Genomic DNA, 18996 nt, shown 5'->3' on the forward strand with positions numbered 1-18996 from the left:
TACGGACACCATGAAAACACAAATGGAGACCCTAAGCCTAAGATTCCTGCACAAAAACTACCCCCCACAACTCATCAAAATTTGAAAAAGAAAATTTCACAAATAGATCAGAAGGAAATCCTCCAACCAAAACCAATAAAAGAAACCCCCTTCATACCATGGTTAATCACAAGATATAACAAAAATCACCAGACATATTTTAACCAAACACTGGTCAGTACCACTCAAAGACCCCATTCTAGGTAAAGAAATACCGAAAACACCAAGACTCACCTTCCAAAGAGCCAAAGCCCTTAAAAACATTATAGCCCCATCATGCCCAAACAAACACACCCTAAAAACAACGGAACAGACAAAAATCAACAAACACTAGAATTCAAGGGATCTTCAAAATGCGGCACGAAAAAATGTAAATGTTTTTTTTTTTCTTTATTTTAAGTTAAATTAGTCTTTATTTCGATTTCATAGAAAAAACATCCAGGAGAAAGCACATTAATCTGGCAGTAAAAAACGTCAATATTGACAATTCATAGTTACAATTTATCTTTGTTTATACCCTCCCACTACCCATAGGAAGAGGAAGGGGGGACGTGAAAAAAATAAAATAAATAAATAAAAAACCCACATCCAGCCCTAGAGTAACCAATTTTTCCATACTTCGTCAAGATTTTGTGATTTTTTTTGTATAACTCTCTATCGCACGTTCTTCTATAATTAAGTTATCTATTGCTTTTCTCCACTGTCCCACTGTCGGTGAATCTGCCGTTATCCATTTCCTAAGTATAAGAAGTCTGGCTTGGAATAATACTTTATTCAAAACCAATCGTATTTTTTTTATCTAACTTCAAATGTTCAGTTGCCCCTAAAATACAGATTACTGGGTCATTGGGCAGCTGAACCTTCAAAAGCAAAAATACGGTTTCTGCTATTTCTGTCCAATAGCTAAGAAGTTTGGGGCATCTCCAGAAACAATGTATTAAATCGGCTTTCTCCTCCCAACATTTTGGACACTTCTCTGACGCCCTCACACCCATTCTTTTTAACATCCATGGAGATCGATGTAATCTATGCACTATGAAAAATTGTGAGACCTTGTGTGAACCCCAATCCGAGACCCTCGCATAGTTTCTAAGGGCATCTCTCCATTTCTCTTCCGTAAAAGATTCTAGTTCTTTCTCCCATTTTTTTACGGCAGGCATTATAATCCTTTTTTTCTTTCCCTCCATCAAAATCCCATATCTCCTTGCGGTTATTCCTCCTCCTTCCCCTCCTCTAATAAATTTAGCATATCCGATTTTTCCCTTCTATACCTATCATCTTGTTCCACTGTCCGCAGTGCATTCCTAAGCTGAAAATATTTATACATATCTCTATGGGGAATCCCAAATTCCATTACCATTGTATTAAAGTCCTTCAGATTATCTTCCTCAAAGATCTGATCTAAGTATTTCATTCCTTTTTTTTCCCAGTCGATATAAATCCTGATCGTTTCTAGTTCCTTTAAATTAAGATTTTTCCAAATCGGTGTATAATGCAAAAACCCTTTAATCTCTAATATTTTTTTAATTTCCCCCCATACATATTCTGCTAAATTTAGTATTCTGTTACCAATATTTTTTTTCTCAAAAAAAACTGATTCCAACACCACTAAGTGCTTCCACTCCTCTTTCCATCCCCATCTATTTATTTCTTGACTACCCACCAAACAAAAAAAAACAAAACAAAACAAAAAAAATGATAAGCAGCTTAAAGCTTGGCAAGTACCAGCTAGGGAGACTGGTTGGGAATCCCTTGTGAAGATAAGCAGCTTAAAGCTTGGCAAGTACCAGCTAGGGAGACTGGTTGGGAATCCCTTGTGAAGATAAGCAGCTTAAAAATGTAAATGTTGCCAGATGATTAAAACAGCAAGCAGAGAGATAGACATTCCACATCCCATAGACAAGATCCCATTTCTACAACAAATGACATGTGCCAGCAGAAACGTCATTTACCTACTTCAATGTCCCTGCAACATCTATTACGTTGGCCATACGACACAAACCCTGAGAGAGCGAATGGACGAACATAGATCAAACATAAAAAGAAAAATCACAACATACAGCGTCTCGCGCCATTTCACATTAGCGCACGAAGGCAACCCCCTCGATTTAAAGGTCATCCCCCTAGAGCAAACCCTTTCCTACCAACAACTTTGTAGGAAGGATATGTTCTGGATTTTTAAACTCAACACCCGCACTCCATTTGGCCTTAATGAAACACTAGAACACGCCAACTACTAATCTAATTATCAATTATCACTAGAGTCACACCTAATATCCAGAAAATACCCCCATCACTCTACCCCTTCCGAAGCCCAAAAAAGTACTCCTTCTCCCCTCTCCTTTTACAACCCCCCCACCCCCAGCCCCATATTGCCAAACTAACATATATGTTCCGTTTAAACCGCTGGACGGTTTATATATATATTTATATTTATTTATGAGAAATAAAGAAACAGCAACATAGAGTAAACTAATCCCACATTATCTATTTATTTATTTAATTATTGATTATATTCTAACCACATTTTAAATACATATGTCTTTGATCAATAAACTCGAATTCATTTTATCCCGAAAGAAACAACCCCACCACCAGCACCGTTTTTATGTTCCATATATTATTTTTACTTTTAGTGATATAACTTTTATTCATATTCTAATTTTTCTCACAAGCTCCAAGTTCACACAACCTCCTTTTTCGCTTTTTCATTTATCTATATATATTTTCTTCATGATATACCCCATTAGAATGTACAAGAACACACCAAAATACCTTAACTATAAAGATCATGATGTGAATACATATAAAACAACCCCCCCCCCTTTTTTGCTACTGATATTCGCCAACCATTAGCCCTATACACCTATTTCCAGATACCCACATGATGTTAGGTAGAATGAATAAACATCGATTTTTATATGACCTATATATATGGCATATTATATGCAGGGTCGACTTTACATGCCACCAGAAAAGATTTTTTATTTTATTTTAATTTTAATTATCAAATATCCAGTAGAATAAATATCAAGTCTATATACCCCACAGATAGATTTACCCCATTACACCGTGCCGATTTCGGATGCCCCCATAATTCTGATGCTTCATGTGCCCATTTAGTTTAAATAACAGAATAATAAACACAAGAATAAGCGACACCAAAGATCCCAAAGACTGGAAGTCCCGCATGCGTTCCAGCTTGGAACGCTAAGCCGAACTTCCGGACAAGCGCACCGCCCATAGAATTACTGCAGAAGGAAAGGAAGGATAACAACAAGGCTGGACGCTGCGAGGCGTTCCAGCCTGGAACGCACCAACTTCCGGTCATGCGCAAAAGCGCAGCCGGACACTCCCCCTTCCGGCCGGCCGTACAGATAGGCTCCAGATGCCTTCTTTCCCATATGGGCGGTCCCCTGACGTAATTTTGGCGCCCTTTTCTGTTTTTTGGCGCCTTTTTGCCAATTAGTGGCCATTTTAACAAACATTTCAACAATATACTTAGGGTATAAATACCTGTGACCACAGACAGGGATACTATTGCTCCTGGTGAAGGGACGTGCCTGTCCCGAAACGCGTTGAGCCGGATTTTTATATGTAAATGCAATAAAGACCTTTGAAGAGAAGCACCCATGTGATTAGCTGCCTTCATCCGTTAAAACTCTAGAAGCGATTCAGGCTGGGGGAGGGGGGTTTGGTTTGCAGGTGTTTTATGCTTATCCTGGTAAACCGCCCCCCTCGCAAAGTGAGTAAATTAACCTACGATACCACATTATTTCAATATATGTATTGGTTATTGGTATCCTTTTAAACAGATTTTACCTATTGATTTGCCCCACTTTACCACACTATATCGTGTACGATCCTGCAAAATACAGTCTCTTAGGCACTCGAGACGTTATTTAGTGATCCTATCTGTGTGTATCATCTTTTAACCTTTTATGTAGATATATATTTGTGTTTTTATCCTATATATTATAATTATTAGTATCTCTAGATCCCAGACTTCTTCTCACTCTTTAGGGCCCCTCTAAAATTCCAGGGCAGTATAAATACCCCACATGTGACCCCATTTTGGAAAGAAGACACCCCAAGGTATTTAATGAGGGGCATGGCGAGTTCATAGAAGATTTTTTTTGGGCACAAGTTAGCGGAAATTGATTTTTTTTAGTTTTTTCTCACAAAGTCTCCCTTTCCGCTAACTTGGGACAAAAAGTTCAATCTTTCATGGACTCAATATGCCCCTTAGCGAATACCTTGGGGTGTCTTCTTTCCGAAATGGGGGTCACATGTGGGGTATTTATACTGCCCTGGCATTTTAGGGGCCCTAAAGCGTGAGAAGAAGTCTGGAATATAAATGTCAAAAAAAATTTACGCATTTGGATTCCGTGAGGGGTATGGTGAGTTCATGTTAGATTTTATTTTTTGACACAAGTTAGTGGAATATGAGACTTTGTAAAAAAAAACTAAAAAAATCAATTTCCGCTAACTTGTGCCAAAAAAAAAAAAAAAAGTCTAAATGGAGCCTTATAGGGGGGGGGGGTGATCAATGACAGGGGGGTAATCAGGGAGTGTATATGGGGTGATCACCCCCCTGTCAGGCTCCATTCAGACGTCCGTATGTGTTTTGCGGATCCGATCCATGGATGCGTGGATCCGTAAAACACATACGGACGTCTGAATGGAGCCTTACAGGGGGGTGATCATCCCATATAAAATTGGAGAACTCCGTGTTCCATCTAAGAAGTGAGGAACATATGGCTTTGAATACACTACAGACAGAACAATTACCATCAAACCAGCTGACAAAGGGGGAGCGATAGTCGTAATGGATACCACATTTTACATTCAGGAAATACAGATACAATTATCCGACACTACCACATATGAGAAGGTCCAACACAATCCCACTTTCCAACTTACTAAGGATATCACCACATTTCTAGACCATCAGCTTCAACTCAACACCATTGATAAACCCACATATACCTTTCTCCTCAACAACAATCCCATTCTTCCGGTGTTTTACATTCTGCCCAAAATTCACAAAAACCTCACTCACCCACCAGGAAGACCTATTGTAGCTTCCACTGATTCTCTACTCTCACCGCTATCAAAGTTTCTTGAAAAGATATTAACTCCACTCAAACACGTTCCTTCCTACTTGATACTTCACAATTCCTATCCATCATCTCTGATCTACAGGACCTACCCCCAGACAGTCTGCTAGTGACATTAGATGTCAATAGCTTATATACTTCAATTTCTCATGACAAAGGAATTAAAGCAGTCACCACACTGTTAAGTACTTCTGAACTCCTTCCAATAGCACAGACTTTCTGTATAGGTCTATTAGAATTTGTGCTCCAGCACAATTTATTTATGTTTGGCGACAACTTCTATATTCAGAATAAAGGGACCGCCATGGGCGCGCACGTGGCGCCGCCCTATGCTAATGCCTTTATGGCACAATTTGAAGAAGACTGGGTCTATTCCAATGCCTAATTCCAGACCCATGCACTAACATGGTACAGATATATCGATGATATATTCTGCATATGGCAAGGTGATCAGAACACGTTCACTGAATTTCTGCTATATATCAATAGTTTTGACCCTGACTTACAATTCACTGCACATACGGACCCACAATCATGATGATACGGTTGTCATTAAAACCCCCACAGGCACACTGACGACCAATTTATATTGCAAACCCACAGACCGGAACACACTCTTACATTATTCCAGTTGCCATCCTCTCACCAAACAATCCTTACCCCGCTCACAGTTCCAAAGGGTAGCTCGAATTGTCAAAGACCCCATACTTCAGAAACAAAGACTACAAGAAATATCTCAAAAATTTCAAGATAGAGGATATCCTCTTCCTCTACTCAAACGAGAAAAGACTCTTCCCGTACGCCAAGACTCCCCCTCTAATACTACTCCATTATCACGCCGTCTACCGCTAGTAGTAACATACCACCCTATCATGCCCAAAATTCAAACTGTAATAAAAAAACACTGGTCGATTCTGAAAGATTCCTATCCAGACATCCCTGAATTTCAGTCGCCAGTCCGCATGTGTTACAAAAGACCACAAAATTTAAGAGATAGATTAGTGAAGGCAGATATTGGACCATTAAAACCATCTATAAAACAAACCACACTAGCACCCTCAAAAACAGGCACCTACCCATGCCTCAACTGCACCCAATGCAACAATGTCATTAGAGGTAACAGGATTATTCACCCTCACTCAGGCAAAATATACCACCCAAAAGGCTTCTATACATGCTCATCTTTATATGTCATATACCTGATCCGTTGTCCATGTGGCCTTGCATATGTGGGAGAAACTACCCAATGTGTACGGGACCGCATTTCCAAACACAAATCGGATATCCACTGCCACAAAACCGAAATACCGGTACCACATCACTTCATTTCAGCAAACCACCAGATCAACCAATTAAAATTCCAAATTCTAGAACAAGTAGCATCGGCAAGGTGTGGAGGAAACAGGAGAGCGCGGTTAAAACAACGTGAGGCATACTGGATCTACGAACTTAATACTTTGACTCCCCGTGGATGAAATAGAGACTTTGATTTTTGCATCTCTTGACTTCTTGCACTCTTTTATTTTACTTTGTCAATGTCTATATACTACTGACTCACATTGTTTTCATCCCAATAACCTATTGAGCTTTTTCTACTGACTTCTGCAACTTTAGAGAAAAAACTTTTGATCATGTCAAACTAATCTTATAGATTTTTTTGACTGGGTGACTAAAATAATAGACGGTGGAGGTGCAGTAGACATCGCATATCTAGATTTTAGTAAGGCTTTTGACCCTGTCCCACACAGAAGACTTATCAATAAACTGCAGTCATTGAGCATGGACTCCCATATTGTTGAGTGGATTAGGCAGTGGCTGAGTGACAGACAACAGAGGGTTGTAGTCAATGGAGAACATTCAAAACAAGGTCATGTTACCAGTGGGGTTCCACAGGGATCTGTACTGGGACCAATTTTGTTTAATATCTTCATAAGTGATATTGCAAAAGGCCTCGATGGTAAGGTTTGTCTTTTTGCTGATGACACAAAGATATGTAACAGGGTTTATGTTCCTGGAGGGAAATGCCAAATGGAAAAGGATTTAGGAAAACTAGAAGAATGGTCAGAACTCTGGCAACTGAAATTTAATGTGGATAAGTGCAAGATAATGCACCTGGGGCGTAAAAACCCAAGGGCAGAATATAGAATATTTGACACAGTCCTGACCGCAGTATCTGAGGAAAGGGATTTAGGAGTAATTATTTCAGAAGACTTAAAGGTGGGAAGACAATGTAATAGAGCAGCACGAAATGCCAGCAGAATGCTTGGATGTATAGGGAGAGGTATAAGCAGTAGAAAGAGTGAAGTGCTTATGCCGCTGTACAGAACACTGGTGAGACCTCACTTGGAGTATTGTGCGTATTGTGCGCAGTACTGGAGGCCATATCTCCAGAAGGCTATAGATACTCTAGAGAGAGTTCAGAGAAGAGCTACTAAACTAGTACATGGATTGCAGGATAAAACTTACCAGGAAAGGTTAAAGGACCTTAATATGTATAGCTTGGAAGAAAGAAGAGACAGAGGGGATATGATAGAAACTTTTAAATACATAAAGGGAATCAACTCGGTAAAGGAGGAGAGCATTTTTAAAAGAAGAAAAACTACCACAAGAGGACACAGGTTTAAAAGTAATATAAGGAAGTATTACTTCACTGAGAGAGTAGTGGATGCATGGAATAGCCTTCCTGCAGAAGTGGTAGCTGCAAATACAGTGGAGGAGTTTAAGCATGCATGGGATAGGCATAAGGCCATCCTTCATATAAGATAGGACCAGGGACTATTCATAAGATTCAGATATATTGGGCAGACTAGATGGGCCAAATGGTTCTTATCTGCCGACACATTCTATGTTTCTATGTTTCTATGTTTTATAAGTATATAATCGCATTACTCTATATGCTCTGATTATCCCTTATGTCTATTAGGTGGTAACATAGTAACATAGTACATAAGGCCAAAAAAAAGACATTTGTCCATCCAGTTCGGCCTGTCATCCTGCAAATTGATCCAGAGGAAGGCAAAAAAAAACTGTGAGGTAGAAGCCAATTTTCCTTACTTTAGGGGAATAAAAAATTCCTTCCCGACTCCAATCAGGCAATCAGATTAACTCCCTGGATCAACGACCCCTCTCTAGTAGCTATAGCCTGTAGTATTATTACGCTCCAGAAATACATCCAGGCCCCTCTTGAATTCCTTTATTGTACTCACCATCACCACCTCCTCAGGCAGAGAGTTCCATAATCTCACTGCTCTTACCGTAAAGAATCCTTTTCTATGTTTGTGTACAAACCTTCTTTCCTCCAGACACAGAGGATGTCCCCTCGTCACAGTCCTGGGAATGAATAGATGATGGGATAGATCTCTGTACTGTCCCCTGATATATTTATATATATATTAATTAGATCTCCTCTCAGTCGTCTTTTTTCTAAAGTGAATAACCCTAATTTTGATAATCTTTCAGGGTACTGTAGTTGCCCCATTCCAGTTATTACTTTAGTTGCCCTCCTCTGGACCCTCTCCAGCTCTGCTATGTCTGCTTTGTTCACTGGAGCCCAGAACTGTACACAGTACTCCATGTGTGGTCTGACTAATGATTTGTAAAGTGGTAGGACTATGTTCTCATCACGGGCATCTATGCTCCTTTTGATGCAACCCATTATCTTATTGGCCTTGGCAGAAGCTGCCTGACACTGGTTTTTGCAGCTTAGTTTGCTGTTTATTAAAATTCCTAGATCCTTTTCCATGTCAGTGTTACCGAGTGTTTTACCATTTAGTATGTACGGGTGACTTGCATTATTTCTTCCCATGTGCATAACTTTACATTTGTCAGTGTTAAACCTCATCTGCCACTTATCTGCCCAAGCCTCCAATCGATCCAGATCCCTCTGTAATAGTATACTGTCCTCTTCAGTGTTAATTACTTTACACAGTTTAGTGTCATCTGCGAAAATTGATATTTTACTATGCAAGCCTTCTACAAGATCATTAATAAATATATTGAAGAGAATAGGGCCCAATACTGACCCCTGAGGTACTCCACTAGTGACAGTGACCCAATCTGAGTATGTACCATTAATAACCACCCTCTGTTTTCTATCATTGAGACAGTTACTTACCCACTTACAGATGTTTTCTCCCAGTCCGAGCATTCTCATTTTATATACTAACCTTTTATGTGGTACAGTGTCAAATGCTTTGGAGAAGTCCAGATACACGACATCCATTGATTCGCTGCTGTCAAGTCTAGAACTTACCTCCTCATAGAAACTGATTAAATTAGTCTGACATGACCGATCCCTCACAAAGTCATGCTGATATGGCATTATTTGCTTATTTCCGTTGAGACGCTCTAACATAGCATCTCTCAGAAAACCTTCAAACAGTTTACCCACAACAGATGTTAAACTTACCGGCCTATAGTTTCCAGGCTCTGTTTTTGGACCCTTTTTGAATATTGGCACCACATTTGCCATGCGCCAATCCTGTGGGACATTCCCTGTCAATATAGAATCTGCAAATATCAGAAATAAGGGTCTGGCTATGACATTACTTAATTCCCTTAGGATACAGGGGTGTATGCCATCCAGTCCTGGCGATTTGTCTATTTTAATCTTTTTAAGTCGCTGTTGTACTTCTTCCTGGGTCAGACAGGACACTTTTAATGAGGAATTTATTTCAACATTCAGCATTTCATCTGACAGTTTATTTTCCTCAGTGAATACATTGGAGAAAAAAATATTTAACAGCTTTGCTTTCTCCTCGTCGCTCTCTGCGACTCCCCCCTCATTACTCTTTAAAGGGCCAACACCTTCAGATTTATACTTTTTAACATTTATCTAATTGAAGAATATTTTAGGGTTAGTTTTACTCTCTTTGGCAATTAATCTCTCGGGCTCTAGTTTGGACGCTTTTATTTGTTTTTTACATGTTCTATTTTTTTCCTTATAGTTTTTCAGTGCTTCCGTGCTACCTTCCTGTTTTAGTGTTTTATATGCTTTCTTTTTGTCATTTATTGATTTCTTTACAGTACTGTTTATCCACATTGGTTTCTTTTTGTTCCTTAACCTTTTGTTCCCATACGGTATGTACCTCTCATAATGAGATTTTAGGATGCTTTTATAGATATCCCATTTTGTGGCTGTATTTTTATTTGTGAGAATTTTATCCCATTTAGTTAGGCCTATGGCCTCTCTTAGTTGGCTAAATTTAGCTGTTCTTGAAGTTTGGTATTTTTGTTCCTCCCTGTAGAAACGCTTTTTTGAATGATAATTGGAAGGTTATTACTTTGTGGTCACTATTTCCCAGGTGTCCCCCAACCTGCACGTCTGTTGTTCTGTCAGGCCTATTGGTAATACTAAGTCCAGTATGGCCATCCCTCTAGTCGGGTCCTGAACCAGTTGGGAGAGGTAATTGTCTTTGATTATTGCCAAGAACCTGTTTCCTTTATGAGATATACAAGTTTCAGTTTCCCAGTCTATATCTGGGTAGTTGAAGTCCCCCATAATAACCACCTCATTATGATTTGCCGCCTTGTCAATCTCATTTAGTAGTAGATTTTCTGTGGACTATGGTATATTAGGTGGTTTATAGTAAACTCCTATTAGTAATTTATTATTGTTTTTCGCGCCTTGTACCTCTACCCACAGTGACTCCACATGTTCATGTCCCTCACTTATATCTTCACCTGTGAGTGTGGGCTTTAGACTGGACTTTACATAAAGGCAAACCCCTCCCCCTCTCCGGTTTTGACGACCCTTTCTAAACAGACTGTAACCCTGTACATTAACTGCCCAGTCATAGCTATCATCCAGCCATGTCTCAGTTATTCCCACTATGTCATAGTCCTCCTCACACATCACAAATTCCAGGTCACCAGTTTTATTAGTCAGGCTTCTGGCATTAGTATACATACATTTGAGAGGTTTATGTATATTTTTTACCCTACACCTTTCCTTTTGAACTGTTCTAGTCCCTCCTTCCATTCCTCCCCCAGTCCCATTACCTTGCCCCTGGTCTCTATCTGCACTATCTTCCCATCCTATAACATAATTACCCTCCCCCCCCCAGTCCCTAGTTTAAACACTCCTCCAACCTTCTAGCCATCTTCTTCCCCAACACAGCTGCCCCTTCCCCATTGAGGTGCAGCCCGTCCCTACGATAGAGCCTGTAGCCGATAGAGAAGTCGGCCCAGTTCTCCAGGAACCCAAACCCCTCCTTCCTACACCAGTTCTTGATCCACTTGTTAATCTCCCTAATCTCCCGCTGCCTTTCTTGTGTGGCCCGTGGTACAGGTAGTATTTCGGAAAATACTACCTTTGAGGTCCTTGCCCTAAGCTTTTGACCTAAATCCCTGAAATCATTTTTAAGGACTCTCCACCTACCCCTAACTTTGTCATTGGTTCCGATATGGACCATGACCGCTGGATCTTCTCCAGCCCCTCCCAGTAATCTGTCAACCCGATCCGCGATGTGTCGAACTCTAGCGCCAGGAAGACAGCACACTGTTCAGCGATCACGGTCTTTGTGACAGATCGCCCTATCTGTTCCCCTAATAATTGAGTCTCCCACTACCAGCACCTGTCTGGCCTGCCCTGCTCTCCTGGTCCCCTGCTTACCGTAATTATGGATTTCCAAATATTAATTCTATTTCCCCCCCCCCTCTTTATTTTCCACAGGTGAAATGACCACTATCAGGCAGGTAGTAGTATGCCATTAGTGATATAATATAGTATACTGCCATTGTTAGAGTATAACATTATGATATATTGATAGAAATATAGATATATTATCAGATGTAGAGATATATCATCTTACTAATCATCCTAGCCAATCCTCCATATCAATGTTATCTGCTAAATGACTAACATATTACATATACTTTTTTTCCCCCAAGATACATATGTCCAACGTCTCAAACTATATGTTAGTACCTCTAACAGACTCCCCATTGCCATTCTTGCGAGCTTCTACTCTCCTATGCACAAGTACAACTTGCCAGTTCCCTCTCTAGACCTCTGAGTGCCTCTGCGCATGCGCCCACTTATGATCGCGCGTCCGACACTGAGCATTCACTCTGCACATGCGCGGAGATATGACGTCATCATTCCGACGCGAGTCGCACCATGCCTCGTCATCCCCGCCGTCCTTTTAAATCAAACAGGCGCTCCTCATTCCCACGCCATCCACTTTTCTCCTTACTCCACAGAACTAAGGTATGTATAGCCACTGCGATCTAGCGAGTCGCGATAATATGAGCTATGTTATTCTTGGTATGATTGTTAGGTCAGCTACGCTAAGACAGTGCCCATACAAAGTAATCTGGGTATTTTACCCACTAACATTAATGCCTACTGAACTGCTTAAACGTCTCATATGTTTACTTTACTGGTGCCACTGCTGTCCCTAACCATGTAGCCCCCCCCCCCCCTCCCTTAGAGCATGGCTACTGTTGTTCTACTATACCTATGGAATGACTATACATACTACCCTCCATCTAATTATATACCATTTGGATCCCACAGATATTGCATCCATACCGTCCCTGGCATCTCTACCTGGCAATCACTAACTCACTATCTGAATACTGTAGTTGATGCTACAGTCATCTTGCTACTGTCATTTTTCCACTGTCATTTTGCTATTGGCTTTTTGCTACTGTCATTCTACTATTGTAATTTTGCTACTGTCATGTTCTAGACTAGGCTGCCTATTATATACTAGGCTGCCTATCCGTCTACGTACTACAAGCCCAAGATCCATAATTGGATAACATGGATGTGTCTGGTTCATTTGGTACTCTCGTTCATGTCTGATGTCTCTATCTCCCCATAACAATGACATAACTCATAATACATTGTCTTTTTGAGAACATGCTATGTATGTAACTACTCTTTGCTTTATCACTGTATATATTAATGTAAATATGTACTTGTTTATGTAATAGGGCGTGAACAAGGTCTAAGGCTAGACCGAAACGCTGGCCAGTGGCTATTACCTTTGGATGGATATACAAAAGAAAAAAAAATATATATATATATATAAAAAAAAAAAAAATGAAATAAAATAACCAAGTAAAACATTTACAGAGTGCCGTGGTCTTTTGATGAAATCATCCCATATAGACTCCCTGATCACCCCCCTGTAAGGCTCCATTCAGACGTCCGTATGTGTTTTGCGGATCCGATCCATGGATCCGTGGATCCATAAAACACATACAGACATCTGAATGGAGCCTAACAGGGGGGTGATCAGGGAGTCTATATGGGGTGATCAGGGGTTAATAAGTGACAAGGGGGGGTGTAGTGTAGTGTAGTGTGGTGCTTGGTGCTACTTTACTGAGCTGCCTGTGTCCTCTGGTGGTCGATCCAAGCAAAAGGGACTACCAGAGGACCAGGTAGCAGGCATATTAGATGCTGTTATCAAAACAGCATCTAATATACCCGTTAGGGGTTAAAAAAAATCGCATCTACAGCCTGCCAGCGAATGATCGCTGCTGGCAGGCTGTAGATCCACTCTCTTACCTTCCGATCCTGTGAACACGCGCGCCTGTGTGCGCACATTCACAGGAAATCTCGCGTCTCGTGAGATGACGCGTATATGCTTCACTCTGCCTGGGACAGCCGCCTCCGGACCGCGATCCTGCATTAGGCGGTCTGGAGGTGGTTAAAGCCATACCGGGTTCTCGAGGCTCTGCAAAAAGCCATCTCTGAGGAAGACGTCATTGATGAATCTAAAGTGAGTGGGCCAGTCCTATAGTCTTGATTCCTAAGCCAGATAGGATGTTACGATTTTGTAACTATTTTAGAAAGTTGAACAAAATATCAAAATTCGATGCAAATCCCATTCCTCGGGTAGATGAACTAATTGAGAGGTTAGGCTAAGCCAGGTCCTCACCAAAGGGTACTGGCAGGTACCCTTGACAGAGGCTGCCAAAGAGAAAACTGCCTTTGTTACACCAGAGGGGCTGTACCAATATAAGGTGTTACCCTTTGGTCTGCGTGGCGCCCCCGCCACTTTCCAACGTCTAATGGATATTGTACTTCGTCCACTTCGGCGGTATGCCTCGGCTTTCCTGGACGATATCATTCACAGTACTGACTGGGAAAGTCACCTGCCTAAAGTACAGGCCGTAGTGGACTCCTTCCGAAAGGCGGGACTAAAAGCTAGCCCCAAAAAATGTGCGATAGGGTTAGAGGAGACTAAATATCTTGGGTATGTCATTGGGTGCGGAGTCAAACCCCAAGTAAACAAAATAGAGGGGATACAGAATTGGCCCCGACCTGCCACCTCTAGACAAGTAAAGTAATTCCTGGTGATGGTGGGAAGAGGCTTTCTCCGCTTTAAAGTCGGCCCTGTGTGGGTCCCCGGTTTTGGTGATGCCCGACTTCAAGAGGGAATTTGTGGTACAGACCAATGCCTCCGAAATAGGTCTCGGTGCGGTACTGTCTCAGGAAGTCAACGGGGAGGAGCATCTTGTTGTCTTCCTCAGCCGTAAGCTCACTCCAGCGGAGACCCAATACAGTATAGTGGAGAGAGAGTGCCTGCCCATCAAGTGGGCACTCAAGTCTCTCCATTATTATCTGTTGGGGAGGAAGTTCACAGTAGAACACAGGGCTGGCCGGTTACAGGGAAACACGGATGCCCTGTCCCGAGTACACTGTCTGGCGTGTGTTGACCCCCCTCAGGGTTGAACAAAGGGGTGGAGGTATGTAGGAAGGCGCAAGGGTCCGTCATTGACGGAAGGTACGTGTCACGGAGGTTCCTGGCCTCGGTGAGATAAGAACCGGTAATTTTGTGTGTCAGCGGCAGCTAGTGCTCGCTGACACTGTTTAACCACTTCAACCCCGCTAGCTAAAACCCCCTTCATGACCAGGCCACTTTTTACACTTCTGCACTACACTACTTTCACCGTTTATGGCTCGGTCATGCAACTTACCACCCAAATGAATTTTACCTCCTTTTCTTCTCACTAATAGAGCTTTCATTTGGTGGTATTTTATTGCTGCTGACATTTTTACTTTTTTTTGTTATTAATCAAAATGTAACGATTTTTTTGCAAAAATAATGACATTTTTCACTTTCAGCTGTAAAATTTTGCAAAAAAAAAAAGACATCCATATATAAATTTTTCGCTAAATTTATTGTTCTACATGTCTTTGATTAAAAAAAATGTTTGGGCAAAAAAAAATAGTTTGGGTAAAAGTTATAGCGTTTACAAACTATGGTACAAAAATGTGAATTTCCGCTTTTTGAAGCAGCTCTGACTTTCTGAGCACCTGTCATGTTTCCTGAGGTTCTACAATGCCCAAACAGTAGAAAAACCCCACAAATGACCCCATTTCGGAAAGTAGACACCCTAAGGTATTCGCTGATGGGCATAGTGAGTTCATAGAACTTTTTATTTTTTGTCACAAGTTAGCGGAAAATGATTATTTTTATTTTTTATTTTCTTCTTACAAAGTCTCATATTCCACTAACTTGCGACAAAAAATAAAAAATTCTAGGAACTCGCCATGCCCCTCACAGAATACCTTGGGGTGTCTTCTTTCCAAAATGGGGTCACTTGTGGCGTAGTTATACTGCCCTGGCAATTTAGGGGCCCATATGTGTGAGAAGTACTTTGCAATCAAAATCTGTAAAAAATGACCGGTGAAATCCGAAAGGTGCACTTTGGAATGTGGGTCCCTTTGCCCACCTAGGCTGCAAAAAAGTGTGACACATCTGGTATCGCCGTACTCAGGAGAAGTTGGGGAATGTGTTTTGGGGTGTCATTTTACATATACCCATGCTGGGTGAGAGAAATATCTTGGCAAAAGACAACTTTTCCCATTTTTTTATACAAAGTTGGCATTTGACCAAGATATTTTTCTCACCCAGCATGGGTATATGTAAAATGACACCCCAAAACACATTCCCCAACTTCTCCTGAGTACGGCGATACCAGATGTGTGACACTTTTTTGCTGCCAAGGTGGGCAAAGGGGCACATATTCCAAAGTGCACCTTTCGGATTTCGCAGGCCATTTTTTACACATTTTGATTGCAAACTACTTCTCACACATATGGGCCCCTAAATTGCCAGGGCAGTATAACTACCCCACAAGTGACCCCATTTTGGAAAGAAGACACCCCAAGGTATTCCATGAGGGGCACGGCGAGTTCCTAGAATTTTTTATTTTTTGTCACAAGTTAGCGGAAAATGATGATTTATTTTTTTTTTCTCTTTTTTCCTTACAAAGTGTCATATTCCACTAACTTGCGACAAAAAATAAAACATTCTAGGAACTCGCCATGCCCCTCACAGAATACCTTGGGGTGTCTTCTTTCCAAAATGGGGTCACTTGTGGCGTAGTTATACTGCCCTGGCAATTTAGGGGTCCATATGTGTGAGAAGTAGTTTGCAATCAAAATCTGTAAAAAATGACCGGTGAAATCCGAAAGGTGCACTTTGGAATGTGGGTCCCTTTGCCCACCTTGGCTGCAAAAAAGTGTGACACATCTGGTATTGCCGTACTCAGGAGAAGTTGGGGAATGTGTTTTGGGGTGTCATTTTACATATACCCATGCTGGGTGAGAGAAATATCTTGGCAAAAGACAACTTTTCCCATTTTTTTATACAAAGTTGGCATTTGACCAAGATATTTTTCTCACCCAGCATGGGTATATGTAAAATGACACCCCAAAACACATTCCCCAACTTCTCCTGAGTACGGCGATACCAGATGTGTGACACTTTTTTGCTGCCAAGGTGGGCAAAGGGGCACATATTCCAAAGTGCACCTTTCAGATTTCGCAGGCCATTTTTTACACATTTTGATTGCAAAATACTTCTCACACATTTGAGCCCATAAATTGCCAGGGCAGTATAACTACCCCACAAGTGACCCCATTTTGGAAAGAACACACCTCAAGGTATTCCATGAGGGGCACGGCGAGTTCCTAGAATTTTTTATTTTTTGTCACAAGTTAGCGGAAAATGAGGATTTTTTTTTTCTCTTTTTTACTTACAAAGTCTCATATTCCACTAACTTGCGACAAAAAATAAAAAATTCTAGGAACTCGCCATGCCCCTCACGGAATACCTTGGGGTGTCTTATTTCCAAAATGGGGTCACTTGTGGCGTAGTTATACTGCCCTGGCAATTTAGGGGCCCAAATGTGTGAGGAGTAGTTTGCAATCAAAATCTGTAAAAAATGACCGGTGAAATCTGAAAGGTGCACTTTGGAATGTGTGCCCCTTTGCCCACCTAGGCTGCAAAAAAGGTGTCACACATCTGGTATCGCCATACTCAGGAGAAGTTGGGGAATGTGTTTTGGGGTGTCATTTTACATATACCCATGCTGGGTGAGATAAATATCTTGGCAAAAGACAACTTTTCCAATTTTTTTATACAAAGTTGGCATTTGACCAAGATATTTCTCTCACCCAGCATGGGTATATGTAAAATGACACCCCAAAACACATTCCCCAACTTCTCCTGAGTACGGCGATACCAGATGTGTGACACTTTTTTGCAGCCTAGATGCGCAAAGGGGCCCAAATTCCTTTTAGGAGGGCATTTTTAGACATTTGGATCCCAGACTTCTTCTCACGCTTTAGGGCCCCTAAAAAGCCAGGGCAGTATAAATACCCCACATGTGACCCCACTTTGGAAAGAAGACACCCCAAGGTATTCAATGAGGGGCCTGGCAAGTTCATAGAATTTTTTTTTTTTTGGCATAAGTTAGCGGAAATTGATTATTTTTTTTTTTTTCTCACAAAGTCTCACTTTCCGCTAACTTAGGACAAAAATTTTAATCTTTCATGGACTCAATATGCCCCTCAGCAAATACCTTGGGGTGTCTTCTTTCCAAAATGGGGTCAGTTGTGGGGTGTTTGTACTTCTCTGGCATTTGAGGGTCTCCGCAATCATTACATGTATGGCCAGCATTAGGAGTTTCTGCTATTCTCCTTATATTGAGCATACAGGTAATGAGATTTTTTTTTCCGTTCAGCCTCTGGGCTGAAAGAAAAAAATGAACGGCACAGATTTCTTCATTCGCATCAATCAATGTGGATGAAAAAATCTCTGCCCCAAAAAAAAAAGAAGGGGAAAGGCGTCTGCCAGGACATAGGAGCTCCGCACAACATCCATACCCACTTAGCTCGTATGCCCTGGCAAACCAGATTTCTCCATTCACATCAATCAATGTGGATGAATAAATCATTGCCGGGATTTATTTTTTATTTTTTTACATACAAAGTGTTTGCCAAAGCATAGGAACGCCGCCTCCTCCTCAGCTCGTATGCCTCGGCAAAAGTATCTGTTACTGCAGAGGAGAAATCTCGTCTTGCAGCGCCGCATACACCGACTTGCGTGTAATCTGACAGCAGCGCAATGCTTCTGTCAGAATGCACATCAGTGCTGCAGCTAGTCGATCGGTTGGTCCACCTGGAAGGTAAAAAAAAAAAAAAAAAAAAACAGGCCGCAATGCAATAATTTTATTAACTTTGAAACAGAATATATAAACTTTAACTTTTTTAACTGAACATTAACCTTTTTGCTTACTGGTGCTTTTTTTTTTTGTTTTTTTTTTACCTTTATAGAACAAACCTCTCCTTCCCCATGGGTCAATGTGCAAAGCGCAAATCGCCCAAAGATGTGGCGAAGTGCGTTATGCACTTTGTCCCAGGTGAAAGGAGAGGTTTGCAGCAGCTGTGTGAGTGAATGGGCCCTAATAGCCCTGTGTGCCTGTCCTGGTGAGATGATCCCTATGCTAATAGTGTACCTGTGAGTGGTACTTCCGGAAACACTCTCCAAAGCATAGGGCAGAGTGGTCAGGACAGTCAGAAATAGCGGGT

The sequence above is a fragment of the Bufo gargarizans genome, chromosome 7, assembly GCF_014858855.1.
Source record: "Bufo gargarizans isolate SCDJY-AF-19 chromosome 7, ASM1485885v1, whole genome shotgun sequence".
Taxonomy (NCBI): domain Eukaryota; kingdom Metazoa; phylum Chordata; class Amphibia; order Anura; family Bufonidae; genus Bufo; species Bufo gargarizans.